The sequence below is a fragment of the Mustela nivalis genome (genome assembly GCF_964662115.1).
Source record: "Mustela nivalis genome assembly, chromosome: 20".
Classification (NCBI taxonomy): Eukaryota; Metazoa; Chordata; class Mammalia; order Carnivora; family Mustelidae; genus Mustela; species Mustela nivalis.
This window is the reverse complement of record NC_139039.1, coordinates 19315352-19332683: the sequence shown is the minus strand read 5'-3', so window position 1 is coordinate 19332683 and position 17332 is coordinate 19315352. Positions and strand designations below refer to the sequence as shown.

Sequence of the window (17332 nt, the reverse complement as noted above, 5' to 3'; positions counted from 1 at the left end):
TCAGCTCGCAGTACCATTATTATTGTTATTAACCAAAAAGACTGACTATGGTTTGAGTGGGGAAGACTGTATTTCCTGTGGGAGTTTTTATATGCATGAGTGAGATGTTTCTTAAATTTTCTTAAAGAAAATATAAATCATGAGAAGGAACAATGAAAAGTTATATTCTGAAAAAGAATCTGAGGGTTTTGGAGGGGTGGGGAATGGGACGTTGGGTGAGCCTGGTGGTGGGTATCATGGAGGGCACATATTGCATGGAGCACTGGGTGTGGTACATAAACAATGAATTCTGGAACACTGAAAAGAAATTTTAAAAAATAAAAATTTTTAAAAAGTTATTTTCAGTGTATTTTAAAACTATGTTGTTAGTTTACTCGTACCACCTTGTAGGCTAACTCATTCATAGTATTTCTGGGCAGGGCTGGCCTCATGGTCATGTGATCAACATAGCTGCACAAAACCCAGGACAAGAGGGCCCCACTATTGGGGTCTAATGGTCTCTAGTCACCACCTTCAATTTTTTAATAATGTCACTTTGAAGTTTTGTTTTACAGGTGAAATCTCTGGGACAATGGAGATTGTGCAGGGGCACTGGAGTCTCAGCTCACACACAGTTCTCCTTCCCACCCGCTCCGCACCTCCCCGGGCTAGGTTCTTGGCTATCCTCTGCCCGCCCAGCCGCACCTTCCCCAGCCCTGCCCAAGTGTTTGCTTCCAACCTCCAGCCCCCTGGCAGGGACCTGGGTGCAGGTATGCATAGGAATGGGGCGGGGCACCCACATCCCACTGCATTTGAGGGCCTAGGTTGGCGGAGGTCATCCTGCCCTAAACTGGCAGTGCCCTGATGCATCATTGGTAGCCGGCCGGAGATCACAGCTCGGTGGAGACCAGCCTTTCACCCACTCCTAATCCCAGTACTTAGACCTTTCTAACTCAGGGCTTGCAGTACCCTCGGGAGTGGCCCATGCATGTGAGCTGGAGCACCAGGCCTGCGGAAAGCCGAGATGTCCGCCTGAACTTCACCTGAACGTGACGCCTGCGCAGATGCAACGCCCGGAGTCGGGATCGGGTCCCAGCGCAGCAACGGAGACACGTGCTCACCTTGCCAGCGTCCACATGCGTGATCCCTGAAGGAGTGTGATACCTGCTTCGTGCTAGAGGAGCCCTCTCTCTTCCTCCACCACCTTCCCGCGTCTAACTGGTATACGCTCTTCCGGCCAAGGTACCATGAAATATGAATGATGTAATTTTGATGATTCCACATAGGAGCTGAATGTTCTGTTTGTATTCAAACCTGGCTTTGGAGAATATAAACATGAACGGGGAAAGCCGTGTTAATAATTTGATTATGATTATGATTATGATTATTTTAGAAAGAGAGAGGTAGAGCAGGAGCAGGGGGAGTGGCAGGCAGAGGGAGAAGCAGGCTCCCCGCTGAGCAGGGAGCTGGGTGTGGGGCTCCATCCCGGGACCTGCGTGACCATGGCCAGAGCGGAAGGCAGACACTTAACCGAAGGAGCCACCCAGGCATCCCAATAATTTAACATTTTTAATTTTTATTTACTGAACATGACATTAAGTAGCTCATAGAAAACATCATGACAAGTTGAGGGAGAGAGAAAACAGAAGGGGGAAAAAAAAAAAAAGAACTTTAGACTTAAATACCTTAGCCCTTTTTTGTGCTTTTTTGAACACAGAGCCCTGTATTTTCATTTTGCACATGGCTCCAAAAATAACCTAGCCGTTCCTTCCCTGGTTTGTGGAAATTTGGGCCAGTGTGCAACCGTGTCTGTGAGTTTGGTGAGATACCAGATGGTAAGCAACAAATGAGAGTTATAGATGATGCGATTTGGTAGTGGATATTGATTCTTCTCAAACTTGTAATGGAGACGATGATTTCATATTTGGAAAAAATAAGAAGAATATATTAAGATGGTAAGGCTGCTGCTCCTACACCGCCCCCTGCCCCGCCCCCCCCCCCCCCCCCCCCCCCCCCCCCCCCCCCCCGTGTGTGGCCACAAGCAGCCTTCAGCTCTGAGAGAGCTGGTGGCCAGAGAACAGTCGTGGTGAACCCTCTGACCGGGTTCCTCATGGCTCATCAGTACCACGTAGGGACTCCACTTAGCAACCACATTCCAGATGGGTTCACTTTAAAAAGGTACACTTTATCACTCCAGTAGAATGTAATTTATAAAGAATAAATAATAGCAAAACATAACTTTAAAAAAAAAATTTACATTAAGCAGAAGCTATTTAAGTAAAAATAGGGGTTTGAAGGACACACAGAACATAGCCTGAACTGTGTGGCAGAGCCAAGGGCTGAGGGCAAAAGACCAACAGAGAACCGAGACCGGAGACAAATTAGGAAGGAAATGAGTGACAGCCACAAAGAAAAAATTCGGGAGCTGGCAAATAGGGACATCAACTTGGTTTTTAATTGACCCAGCATACTGGTCACCTCACTATTCAATAACAAGTAGGCACATCATCATCTTCAAACACAGAAGAATAAGAACAGTTGTTTAAGTCATTGAAGTGGTTCTTGCATCCTAAACTTTAGTGATTACAAATGTCATACAATGTCTGGCTAGAGAGACATTTTCATTGGAGATGAGCCTGTAGAGCTGACCAGCGCTTTTGAAAAGCAATTGTGAGGCTGTCTGTATTTGAGATCCCGCTACTAGTTTCTCACTAAAATGATTCTTGAAATTTTTCAATTAGATTCCTATGTATTTTGAAAAACCAATTTCGGTTCTACCTTTCAACTAAATGAATGAGTCAGTGTATCATGCAGACAGGTGTGGACTTGCATAATTATCAGATGAAATGATCCTTGTATAGAACAGAAAAAGATGGGCAAGGACTTAATGCAGAATCCAAGAAGACATAACTTTTTCAAAAAAGATAAATTGGAAAATATACATAAAGAGGTGAAATACATTTAGCCCATTGTTGAGAATAGTGTGGTTCACTAGGCATGGCTCTCGAGCCAGACTTCCTGAGTTCAAATCCTGACTCTGTCACCACCTACCTTTGTAGTTAAGCAAGCTTCTTCCACTTTCCAGTTCTGGGCCTTTTCACATGCCAGATGAGACAGTGACAGTGGCTGAGTCCTGGGGTCTTTGTGAGAACTAGAGGAGAAAATGCCTATGGGCATTCAGTTTAGCAAACATTTAATAAATAATGGTTATTAATATTCCTAAAATAATATCCCTCATTCATCTAAAATCAGCTAATTTGTAACTTGTTCATAAACTTGACCTTGAAGATGAAAACAAAAGTAAAAAATCCATGGGCTATTGAAAAGTTTAAAATGGTGCTTGTTATCATAAGGAATTAAAAATAGGGAAAAGAAAATATTTAAAATAAATTTTTAAAATAATATCGCCAAATGCCTTAAACCTACCCTATATATGTATTGCCTGTTTTCATTGTAGTCACCATCTTCATCTATTTAATTTTCTTGGTATTCAGGCACCTTCTTAAGTTTATTAAGTATTTCATGGTATATGTGTGAAATATAGAGTCAATACCTAGGACTATCTCTGTCTACTAGTTTTCTTTCTCCCTAAAAATAGAAAAGAGGATTGCCTGGGGCCAAAAAAAAAATCCTGTCTTCCTGTCAGCAACTTCTGCTCATATCTCCATATTCATATAATTTACATTTCTCACTCTTAGTTTAAAAAAAATCAAGTTAAGTCAAAAGCTAAAATGCATCCCTTTTTATAGCAGAAAATTGCTTCTATTGCTCAAAGCTAATTTAAAATAAAATCTGGTCATCCTGAAAAACATATGTGTGTGTGTGTGTGTGTGTGTGTGTGTTCTTTAATTTGGCTTCAGATCACTAGTCACTCATATTCCCACACAACACCTTTTTTAAATGTAATGTTTTCCTTGAAGAAGTGGGAATAAATCTTTATTCTTGTTGCAAAGCATTGCTCAATCCTGTCTTTAGTATAGTATGTGGGAACGGATAGATAACTAATATATCTTTGTTGAAAGAATAAGTGGATAAATGTATGAATGAATGAATGAATGAATGAACAAAGTAAGGCATAGCAAGCCCGAGTTGCAAATACAGTCTTTGCCTTTTTACTCCAGAACACATTTCCTAACCATGTGTCTGCCTTCTAATATTAAAACTGATAGATACAATTACCCACATACTTGAGAGCTGCCCAGTAATATACATGTCCCAACATCTAAGGTGCTTCAGCCTCAATGAGATGAATTTGTCTTCTGTGATAATAAGGGCAGATTATAGCTAACATAAATTCATCAAATATTTCATGCATATAAAATGCTTAAAGGTACAGCATCTGGTATATATAGAGAATATAATATAATTATAGAATATATTATATTCTCTATATATAACTATATTATTATGTATTATATATAATTAATATATAAATTTATATATTATATATAAATATTATATATTTATATAACATATAAATATATATCATATAATAATATAAATATATAATATAAATATTCTATATAATATACTATCTATGATATTTATATAATATTTTACATATTTATATATTATATATCTTATATATAATATATTAATTAGATATTATATATAAATCATATATATTATATATTATATTATTATATATTACATATATTATATATATAATATATTTATTTTTTCTATATATATATGCTGGGCACTATGCTAAACATTTTATGTACACAATCTCATGGACATCCTCACCATCACTAGAAGAGTGTAGATAATATTCTATTTCCTAGCTTGTATCTGAGGCTTAAGGAAGTTAAGTATCTCCTAAAGTCAAATAGCAGTAAGTATACAACCAAGATTGGGAGCCAGGTGTGCCAAGTTCCTGCTCTGATCTCTTCACTGCTGTGACAAACTGCTCACTGATGTAAGAACGCAGGGAGTGGACATAGGGGACCTCTACCTCCTAGAGCTGGGGCAGGTGACAGGCTGTGGTTTGGTGGCAAAGTTAGGATGCTGGGCCAGTAGTTGACGTATCAGAACAGACTGATACGTTAGACTCTGGGGACGACATCGATGGGGAGAAGATGGAATATTAAGACAGGAAACAGTGGAGGGAAGGCTGAGCTAGTGGCCTCTAGCCGGGGTCATATAATTCTCATCCAAACCAGGACACTTGAAAGTGACCGTGGATTCTAGTCGTAACTGTCTGAAGACAACACTACAAAGTGGGACTGTCCTGACTAAACCAGGAAATAGGGTCACCTTTCCCATGTCCCTCTCTTGGTATTTTTTTCCTTTTATTCCTTCTTTCTGTCTCTCTCCCTCCCTTCTTTTATCCCCCCCCTTATTTTCCCTCTGTCTCTCAGTGGCTCTTTCCCTGTGCCTCAAGTGGCAACAGTTTGCCATGATTATCGGGAACCGGGAAGCTCACGAAGGGCTTCATATTTGAACTTTTTTGACAAATGCTACAAACGAATATTTCTCCTTTTGCTATATTAGTTATCTAGTGCTTCATAACAAATTGCCCTCAAAATGCAGTGTCCTGAGCAGATATTTAATACCTCACACAATTCCGGAGAGCAGCTGAGCTGGGCAATTCAGCCTCCAGGTCACTCACAGGGCCGCGGTCAGCTGTGAGCTAAGACTCGTCATCGGAAGGCCTGACTGCAACAGGATGACTGACTTCCAGGAAAGCTTCCTCCCCCGGCTCTCAGCGGGAGGACACTGCTGCTTCCACGTGGGTCACTCCATAGATCTGCTCATGCCCTGCCAGCTAACTCCTCCCCGAATAAACTATCTGAGAGAAAGGATAGAGGCACAGTGGCTTGTAACCTAGTTTCTAAAGTTTCCCTCTCTCACTTCTATTTTATTCTAGTCATGAGAAACGAGTCAGTAAGGCCAACCACGCTCCCAAGGATTGGACTCTGCCTCTCGAGGGGAACAATAGCAAAGAATTTATGGACACATTTGAAAACACCATAGTCCAGCCTCTGGCCACAAATTATTTGCATTCTTCCCACATGCAAAATACACTCACCCTTCCCAAAGTCCATGAAATCGAATGGGTCAGCTCAAACTCCAGAATCTTGTCATCGTATCAGTTCCTGGTATGCATGAGGCTCCTTGGGTTGAGTCCAGTGTAGCTCCTCTCAGCCTGAGAAGTGTGAACACCGACAAGCTGCGCACCCCGGCCACACGCACACCCACGATACAATGGTAGAACAGAGACAGCATAACCATTGTGAGCATTCATGTTTAAAAGGGAGGAAACTGGGACAAATAAAAGAGTCAGTGGTTTATAGCAATTCCAAAAGCCTCGCTGAAATGTTGGAAGGTCCTTCCTTAAGATTCGTTCTTACTCCTGCGCAGTAATCTTCTCTAGGGCTCTGAGCTCGGCTCTCTGGGCTCTTGGTTCAACCTCTTGGTCATCCCTCCTTTTTCATGAAATGCAGCACGTGTGTGCAGCTGTGTGATTTCCTCAGTGGTTTCCAACTGAAGAAGTCGGAAGTCCAAAGGACTCTATTCATCATGTATTACTGTTTCTGTCTCCAGCAGTGTTTCTATGAAGATAATTCTCTTTAACACTTTACGGGCTCTCCTACGGATCTTCCTAGGTTCTCTCGAGCCAAAAGCCACACTTACAAATGCCTTTGAGATAAGACCTTTGCTGTATTGGTCATTTGCTGAGACACTGGGGGCTTGACTCAAGCTAGAGTTGCCAATTCCAAGAAGTCTCGCTCTTAGTGCTGTTCACTGGAGGCCTTTGCCCCCTGCTACCTGGGTCTCTCCATAGGGCTGCTCATGATGTGCCAGCTTACTGCTCCCGGAGCAAGCGATCTGAGAGAGAGAGGAGAAGGTCACGGTGTCTTTTTTACCTGGTTTTTGAAGTTTTCCACCATCAATTCTGCTTTATTCTATTCATTATAAGTGAGTCACTAAGTCCAGTCAACAGTCAGAAGGAGAATTGGCCTCCACTTCTTGAAAGGAGGAGTATCAGAGAGTTTGTGGACACAATTAAAGTTACCGCAGGGGCATAATGTTTCAAAGTTTACTTTTTATTTAATGTTTCTATTTCCAAAAAAAATAACAAAAGATAAGGGAAATGCTATGTGAGCTATTGATGTTATGTTATACCTGTGAAAAATTAGAAAACATACCTAAATATTCAGCAATGGAGGAATGGTTTAAGGCATTATAGTATTTCTACCAAATAGAATATGGTGAAACTATTTAAAATTATTCTGAAGCCTGTAGAGTAATACGAAAAATACTTGTCACAAATTTATGAAAGAATGCAAAATTGTACGTTGAAAAATATGCACAAAAAGACCAGATGGGAACATACTAAAGTAACAACAATGGTGTGGTAATTGGTGAGATCTTGGAAGATTTTTGTCTTGATCTCCAAGTTTTCTGTAAATGTATTTTTCTGTAATGTATAATTCTATTATGATTTTTTTTTTTATTTTGAAAGAGGTAATTAAAGATAATACTGACTTTCTCCATAAGGATTCAGTGGCTATTGGTGTGCTTTTTCATGTAGCAAAAAAATAGACGACTCAGATTTATAGATTGGCTTGTGAAGGCTCATGTCAGTGGTGGAAGAGATAAGGAAGCGAACATAGGTGAAAGTGGTTTTGGAGAAGAATCTAATAAAGGAAACCAACATGGTATTGTTGAGCACCCCAGGGAGTTAGGTGGTGGTCCTGTTCCAGGCTTGAAGAGGCAAAGAGGGAGAGAGCTGTCACAGAAGCTGTGCTCTGCACGTGTCCGGCTGTGGGAGGGGAAATAAACCCCCCCCCCCCCCACGTTATCTTCTGACCCTCTAGCTCACCTGCCTACCTCCCACTAATTGAACCAACCAGAATCCAGAGTTCGAAGGAATCCTTTGATACAGACCTTAAAAAGTGAGCCACCCATAACACAAAGAAGGGTAGAGAACACATCTGAAAGAGCAAATGGAAACATCCAGCACAGGAGATTATTTAAAATAGCTAGGCAATGCTCTTCTTTGGTGAGAAGGTTCTTGTGTAAAATTTATACGTTTATACTAAAAATTGACATCAGTGTTTGAGGAATATACATTTTGGCATCAAGCTGTTCATATAAATATGTCCAGATAGCACACTACTTACGGACATTTTCACTTTTAGACATAGACTGACCATATTGTAGATCATGGCAATTCAGATCACTTCTTCTTCTTCTTCTTCTTCTTTTTTTTTATTTAGAGATTTATTTACTTGAGGTTGGGAAGGTACCAAGGGAGCGTGAGAGAGAATCCTCAAGCAAGATACCCCATTGAGCAGGGAGCCCAGTTTAGGGCCAGATCCCTCACACCCTGAGATCATAACCTGAGCCAAAACCAAGAGTCAGAGGCTCAACCAGCTGAACCACCCTCGTGTCCCAATTCAGATCAGTTCTTGAATCTGGAAGTCCATATCTCAAAAGGGTTTTATGTAAGTTTAGACCGTATACAAACCTGCAGGATATTTTTGATAACGAACACACCAGTGAACCTCTTAATAAAGTTATCCGTATTCAAATAACAGCTGTGAAAGTGGACATTTTCTTTGCTGTTGAACTTCATTATGAACTTCATTAAACCATGTTCCTCGTGTTTGGTTTCTTTTTTTCTGCTCACCATGTATCCATTACCTATCAATACCTCAGACACAGGAAGTCATCAAAATTTGTTGAATGGATGAATGAATGGATTTATTAAAGGGTTTTCACATGTTGTGTTTCCATTTTGTTGTTGAGGAAACAAGAAATATCCTCATGAAATGTCAAAGAATTTAAATAAGTTGTTTTTTTTTTTTTAAGATATTTATTTTTGCGAGAGTGATAGGGAGCATGAGCAAGGGGAGGGGGAGGGGCATAGGGAGAAGCAGACTCCCCACTGAGCAGGGAGCCTGACTCCATGGGACTCGATTCCAGGTCACTGGGATCATGTCCTGAGCAGACACTTAACCGACTTAGCCACCCAGGCGCCCTTCAGTACTTTGCTTGAGATCAAACAGTTAGTGAGTAGCGGAGCTGGAATTCACACCCAGACTTTTTGATGCAACCATCTGAGGTAAACAAAACTCTTAACACAGGTACTTCAGTCATATGACTCATCCCGCCCGAGATAGGACCAAGTTCATGCAGTGCAAACAAGATAAAACTTCAACTTGTCTTCAATATCTCTGGAAATAAACATAATGTTCTTCCAAATGAGAATGTTTCATTATACAGTTTGACATAAATGTACTCTTTTTCTATATGAATGAACAATATGGCAAAATAATCCTACATCCCACTGTCTATTTAAGAGAAAATCTTCTGTACTATACTTGAGTCTAAAAGTGGTTGTCTCAAAGGTGGTGCTGTCTCCAGCGAGAGCATGGTTTTGTCAGAGTGCCGAGAAGAGGTGGTCCTGTTACGGTGCAAAGGGGCCAGGGATGTGGAGTGACCTGCCGCGCTCAGGATGGATAATTGTCTTGTCCATAATGCCAACAGCACCTTCGCTCCCTTACGCGAGTCTTCCACTTTTGCTAAGTTAAATCTTTTACCTGACTCTATTTACCACCCCAGGCATATTTAATATTCTTTAAATAAAGTCGAACGATGGCATTTTACTGGCTTCTCTGTGAACTTTAACTTCCCAGACTTGGCTTCTTTTTTTTTTTTTTTAAGATTTTTATTTATTTATTTGATAGACAGAGATCACAAGTAGGCAGAAGGCAGGCAGAGAGAGAGGGGGGAAGCAGGCTCCCCGCTGAGCAGAGAGCCCTATGTGGGGCTCGATCCCAGGATCCTGAGATCATGACCGGAGCCGAAGGCAGAGGCTTAAACCACTGAGCCACCCAGGCGCCCCCCAGACTTGGCTTCTTAAACTATTCCCTGAGAGGGACACCTGGGTGACTCAGTTAAACATCTGCCTTTAGCTCAGGTCATGATCTCGGGGTCCTGGGATCAAGTCCCGCGTTGGGCTCCTTGCTTGGCGGGGAGCCTGCTTCTCCCTCTCCCTCTGCCCTTCTGCCTGCTTATGCAGGTCTCTCTCTATCAAATAAATAAATAAAATCTTAAAAAAAAAAATATATATATATATATATATATACATGGACAAGACAATTATCCACCCTGAGCGCTGCAGGGAGCCTGGGTGGCTCAGTTGCTTAAGCGTCTGACTCTTGATTTTGGCTCAGGTCAGGATCTTAGGGTGTTGAGATTGAGCCCCATGAGACAGGCCCGCACTGGGCAGGGCGTCTGCTCGAGATTCTCTCTCTCCTTCTCCCTCTGCTCCCCGCCACCTCAGGTGCTCTCTTGCTCTTTAAACTAGATAAATGAATTTTTTTTTTTTAAATCAGATGAGCCACATGTGGAGTTTAAAAGAAACCAACCTGATCCCTTTTGATGCACAGTTAAGAGCAAAGAACAACAGTCGGGGAGTCAGGAGGCTTGGGGGTCTTGGTTGGTTGACCAGATGGTGGAACGGTGTGACCCTGGACAAGCTGTCAGTCCCTTTAATGCTTCTACTTCTTCACCTTGAACATGGAGGACGAGGAAGTGACTTTTCAAACCTGCAGCCCCAACACGGTGTAAGGAGCAAACTTAAGCCGAACAAAACAAAAGCAGAAAGAGAAGGGTTACACGTGGAGTAACTGACAGATAAAATTCCAAAAGAAAATTTCATATATGCCCTATGTCATCCAAATGGAATGGGTATGTGGAGGCCCCACTGTGGCAGACATGACCAGTTCCACTTTTCTAACTCTGGGATCTTTGATGCATCTCATTTAGAAGTGACGTTTTCATGGAAGTTATGGCTAATGGCAGCGGAGGCAGCCAGAGGTGCGGTCTTCCGTAGCGGGCTGTAGTCAAGCAGACTGGAGTCATGAAGGAAATGCAGGAGGATTCTGAAAATTAAGATCTCAGAACCTCAAATACGGATGCAGACCCTGCTACCGTGCTCCGTGAGCCCAGTGGCAATGATGAGCCCGTGCACCCCCCTGGGCCTTCCTTCGGATTCCTTTCTGCAGGCTCCAAAATCTAGGAAATCCAATCTTTCCTGTTTTTCAGATCCCCCTGGCTTTTTCTAGAATCTGTCTCCTTTTCTCCATTCCTCCTTGTCATGGTCCCAGTACAAGATTTCATTCCCTCTCAACTGGTCAGGAAGAAGTGTTTCTAGACTCTTCTGTCTTTCCACTTGATTCACTAGACTGCTTTCAGAATCGTTCTAACATAAATTTAGTATCTTTTTTTCTCCTGCCAAAGAACTGGTAAGTGGCAGAACTGGAATTCATGCCCAGAGTTTGTTCTCCTGCTTAAAATTGTTTGAAAGCTCTCTAGTGACTATCAGGTAAACTTCAAATTCTAAACAACACCCAAGATGTATTTCTTTTGTTGTAATGAGCTGACACCTACTTCATTTTTTGACTGTTCCTCTAAGTTCCCTTGTGCTGGTCAGTTTCTGTCTGCTCTCAGATTATTCCTCATCCTTCTTTTGCTTTGCTTGACACTCGGGGTGCTGTTCCTGCAAACCACAGTTCCCCCGGCTCCTTTGCCATCAGGCTTCCAACTAAATTTCGTTTTTCTCTCTCCCTCATTCTCTGTCGCTCTGCTTTCTCTCTTCTTCACTCCCTCCAGCTGTGTCTCCAGCAGTGGCTAGATCACCTCAGTAGTCCCCAATATCTACCAGGTGACCCCATCGTCTTGGGCTCCAGCCCTACCACTTCCCCTTTGTCCTTCGGGTCCTGGGCTCATAGTGACCTTGTGTTCATCTCACCTCACCTCACCATGGTTGCTCTTTCAACCTTACAACGTTTTTAAATTTAATTTCCCAGATTAAATTCCTCCCACTGGATTCCCTGGTGTGGGTTTTGCTTTCCTGGCTGAATCTTGACTCATATATTCCCTTCCCTTCTAGTTCCCAAAATAGGCCTCTCAAGAGAAGAAGGCATTCCCTGGGCAACAAAACCATCCCTTCATTTTTCCACGATACAAGCTTCCACTTCTCCTTTGTGCAAACTCCACTTTTCCTCTCTTCCTTTACTGTTCCAGGTACCCTGAGGCACATTCTCTTTTACCAGAGATGTACTTGGGACAGTATTGAATGCACATTTATCTTATTATTTAAAATGTCTGTACATTGGTCTCACTAACCCATGAGCTCCTTGAAGCCAGAGACCACATTCTTTAGTTGGAATATCCCCACTACCCGGGCATACAGCAGGTGATCAATAAATATTTGTTAAACAGCAGGAATTTTGAAAAGATCCTAGGCTGATACTAAAGCAGCCTCAATAGGTTCATGATGTCGAAATTTTGTAAACATATTGGAAGCTTCTATTTTCTACATTTCTCTGGCTATTTATAACTGACCTTTTTATAAAGAAAATTAATTAGTACTTTTAGCCAAACTAGATATTTTATTCCAGTGTTGGAGGCGGTGTAAGTCATGGCAATACTTGTTCTATTTAACAAAATAATGGAATATTGATGTTTATAAATGAATTTTTTTTTAAGATTTTATTTATTTATTTGACAGAGAGAAATCACAAGTAGATGGAGAGGCAGGCAGAGAGAGAGAGAGAGGGAAGCAGGCTCCCCACCGAGCAGAGAGCCCGATGCGGGACTCGATCCCAGGACCCTGAGATCATGACCTGAGCCGAAGGCACTGGCTTAACCCACTGAGCCACCCAGGCGCCCTGATGTTTATAAAAGTAGTTTAAGTCACTGGAATTTGCCCTCCAATTTGTGTATTTTATTGTATCCAAGTTGCTTCTAATGAAAGAGTAGGGATAAATTCACCAACTTCACCATTGGAAAAGTTTCATTAGCACATCATATGTGAAGTCCAATTTAACTTTTCTACCCATTAAAAGTATTTTAAAACTCTGTAATTTCTACATTGTAATTGAATTAATATATTTCCCAATAATTCACAAAGTGACTATGCCAAGTTGTTAAATCTTTCCAATTATCTGGAAATTAAAAAATGTTATCTTTAATATTTCAATGAATTCAAGGAAGGCTTAAAAGAATGAAAATTTATTATCCAGGCCTATTATTGGTTCAAAGCACAAAATCCAAGTCTCTAGTCATTTGGACTTGGGACCCTCAACCACTACTTTGTTTGAAAAATAAAAACTTATGTGTCTCATATTCCAGATAGAAAAGTCATTGTGAGTCCACTGCCATCCTAGCATTTCATAGTGTGACCCACCATCAAAGAGACTGAGATGTGAGCCAATGGAGGAAAGTGTTAACAAACAGGGATATAATCTAAAGAATTTTAGAATCTGCAATGTCTAAGTATCCCTTGAAAATAATTATAGACTCAGACACTCTGGTGCTAAGACATAATTTACACTGGATAAATTCTAGCTGTTGGAAGAATCCCTGACAATCAAAATTTTGCTACGACAAATCTGAAGCCAACATGCTTCTTTTGTTAAATGTCATCTTTAAATATTTATTCTTCATTTTCCCCATTCTTTTCATAGGCCTGAGAAAACCCTAGTACATTTTTTTCTTTCCACAATTATAAATTGCAATGTAAGCTTAATTTTCATTACATTTAAAGTCTTTGATAACCCCTAAAAATACTTATCAATGTAAACCTAAACATTTAAAAATAAATTTTATTTATTTATTTATTTATGCAGAAGAGAATGTCTTGATCCAGAGCTAATGTGGATTTGTACAGACCACTAGGCAAGACACATTCATTCTATTTCCCCCAACATTTGCCACACAGAAAATCCAACACAACTAACCATCTCCCCTACAGCTTGACAGAGACAGAGCTGAATATAGCCAATTATTTTGGGGGCCCCCCATGATATCTGCTTAAATAACAAAAAAGAGAAAGGGTCCTGATGCCCACTGGATAAAGATAGATGATTTTGTGTTTTAAGGCTGGAGTTCTCCGGGAAGAAAGCTTAGGAATTTGGGTATGGTATTCTGATAAGTTTTTCCTTGCATATATTTTGAAAGTAATCATTTGTACAGTAGCCTCAGGTTGAAGGATATCTAGTGTTACCTCTTCCCTCTCGATTATGATCCATCTGGCTCCTTATCTTAAGACTTAGCATCTTCAAAGAAAGAGAGCTCCTAACATTAGCAAAAAATGTTTTCAGCTTTCGACTACCCCTCATGTTTTTGTTTCTTTAAAACAGTAGGGATAGAACTAGAGAGAGAACCTTTTTGTTTCTTGCATTTATAAATATAAAGGCTGCCTCATGAATATTCAGACAAGATAAAATGTTTTGTTAGTTCTGTGGAACTTCCGGTGGAACTTCCTGTGATGAGGGAAATGTTCTAGATCTTCGCTGTCCAATACAGTTGTTGCTAGATACATTTGGCGATGGGCACTTGAAATGTGACTACTGCAACTAAGACAACCGAATTTTAAAATTTTATTATATTTAAAATGATTTGAATTTGAATAGCTACAGATGGCTCATAGCTACTTATTGGACAGTGCAGATCTAGATATTAAGACATGAAAGGCACCAGGGGCACCTGGGTAGCTCAGTGGGTTAAGCCTCTGCTTTCAGCTCAGGTCATGATCTCAGGGTCCTGAGATTGAGCCCTGAATCGGGCTCTCTGCTCAACAGGGAGCCTGCTTCCCCATCTCTCTCTCTGCCTGCCTCTCTGCCTGCTTGTGATCTCTGCCTGTCAAATAAATAAATAAATAAAACCTAAAAAAACAACAACAATAACAAAAAACAAACTTGAAAGGCACCAAATAGGTTCCTCTGTCCCCAGTTCTTGTATCCCTAATTTCTCAAAGCACCTCAGCCTCCATGAGCTGAAAGTGACCCGTTAAAACATGGGATGCAGAATGAAATTAAAACTGTGATCCAGTTAACATTCCTGGTTGCAAACACAAGTCAATGCTAGTTGTCTTACACACACATATATATTTTTGCAGGTATATAGGTACCCAACAGAATCAACAGGAAGCCTGAAGAATGAAGCTTGAGCTAGCACAATGAATCTGATGCATGGCCAAGATCCTGGCATCAACAACACTCTGAGGAGGACACCATTACTGGCCTTGACAGCACTGGACCCTTGCCACCATGCTGCAGGATTCTGTTGCCCTTGGTCTGCTCGCCATTGACCTTTCGACTCCATAATGGCTACTTCAAATAATTTCTCACTGAACTTTTGTCATGGTGTCACTCCTTAAAGATCCTGCCAGTCCATGGAGTAGAATTATTTACCTAATTTAGGGTTCATAGACATTGAGTTCTTCCCATTTGGGGACCAGGAAGGGGGTGCTGATGTAGGCCAACATGCATTTAAATGAAAAGTTCCGGTTTTATTTCTAACAAAATTAACCTTCGTGCAAGCTATGAAGAAGTGGAAGTAGAATCATACCAAATAACATTTGCTATTTTTCTTAATCTTTTTCAATTTTCTGAATATGTTTTTTTATTAATCACTAGCCACTAAAGTATAACATAAATTGTATAATTACAACTAGTTATAATTATATAAAATTGTTCATGAAGTTAAATTCATAATTGCCTTGCTTAAGCTAATGGTTGATGCTATTGAAATCTCTGAAAGGAAGTCTGAGCCGCACTGCTTGGTGTGCGCCCGCCATCTAGTGGCAAGACACGTTAATACCACCATAGAGATCCTAGGGGGCTTCAGAGGCCAACTTCGCCAGAGACAGTTTTTCGCACTTCATAATTTTCCCAGCGTGTTACCCAATCAACCACACATTTCTTATCTTTGGAATAATCTTCCATTACATTCAATTACATTTCATATTAACTGCAACCTATAATGTGAGGCAAAGGGTATCTTAGCATCACCTGTAACCACATTCCCTAAACCAGTTCCCTAAGACTGTTTTTATTTTATGTATGTCCAGAAACAATATGTGGTTTGGGCATGCTATTATTCTCCCACCAAGAATATGTTGGCCACTATAATAAAAGTGCAAATTAATACAAGAGCCACTGGTGTCATGGATTGCTGACTTACAGAAGGATTTTTTTTTTCCAAAAAGGGGTAAGTTTACTTTAAGAAAACATTGAAAAAGGATTATCCATATTTTTGCAGACCATTCTAGGAAGGATGGGTGAATCATAAGTAAAAGTACGACCATATCTCATTTTCATTCCTTTCTGCCCTTGTAAATTTAGAAGGCAGTATTTGTCACATACTATACCCTAATAGCAACATCAATATAATCAATTTCTCACATAGCTGGGCGTAATAAAATTGACCTTACGCTTCAAAGATGCAATATTTCCCTCTAAGAACACTTTTAAAAGGAACGAGAAACTATCAAGCAAGTGACCTAATAAAGGTTCTGGTAGGCGGTTTGACTGAAAACGTGACATAAGGCAGATTGAATGGAGGTCCTAGAGACAGGGTGGGTCCATGGCTCCCCAGGCTTGGTTGCCATGTTATTCTGGACTCACATCATGAAAGGAAGGAAGTAAGAGTTTTAATTTGGATCTGGAAGAAGGAAGAAGATTTGGAGAATTAGTCATGATGACAGAATAGATCTGAAATCTGGGGACTAAAGAGTCTGGGGGAATGGTTCGAAGTAGATCTTGACTGGACAGAGAAGACAAAATCAAGTTTCCTTTGTGGGAAGAGGGTCTGATAGCTGGGGTTTTGAAAATTTGGAGGTGAATGACTTTGATCAACTACTAAGTGGGTGGAGCTTCCAGACAGAGGCCTGTTAAGGATGGAATGACCGTTCTTAGGGTCTGGGTAAGCCAGGTAGGGGGTCTATTCTCCTCTTCTTGTATGCCCCCTTTGGCCCCCTGCCTGCCTGGCCATCCACTTTCCCTTACTGTGGCCCTCTCCCTCTTTAGCTGTGGCTACTCTTTTTTCATAAATGGCCATAGCAGTTTTATCAAAATTACTATATAAAATTCACAACTTGATGTAATTATTGAGTACCTAAAATTTGTGAGTTGGATCTACTGTACGTCTAGCTAAAGAATAAGTCTTGGGGCACCTGGGTGCCTCAGTCGGTTAAATGTCGGACTCTTGGTTTGGGCTCAGGTCATGATCTCAGGGTTCTGAGATCAAGCCCTATATTGGGCTCTGAGCTGGGGCATGGAGCCTGCTTGGGATTCTCCCTCTCTCTTTCCTCTCCCCTCACCACCCCCCCCCCCACATGCCTCACCTATCCTCCCCTCCTTATGCACATGCTCTCTCTTCTCTCTCAAAAAAAAAAAAAAAAAAAAAGACTCTAGTGAAATTTCTTAATTGTCTATGACCTTCAAATTGTTTTCCTGTTGATATACAGTCTTAAATAAGGCAAAGGAAAAAAAAAGAATCTTTCTATTCTAAAATTAGTTAATCTCCACTCTCATCAGAGCCTAATAGC

The 17332-nt window shown here is 40.9% G+C and overlaps 1 long non-coding RNA gene across 1 annotated transcript; it reads left to right on the top strand.

Moving 5' to 3' along the window:
- The first annotated feature begins 310 nt into the window (after window positions 1-310).
- Window positions 311-15937, top strand: LOC309855371. Its single transcript, XR_014306762.1, has 2 exons — window positions 311-1221; window positions 14900-15937. It is a non-coding gene; the product is annotated as an uncharacterized lncRNA (long non-coding RNA).
- Window positions 15938-17332: the final 1395 nt, after the last annotated feature.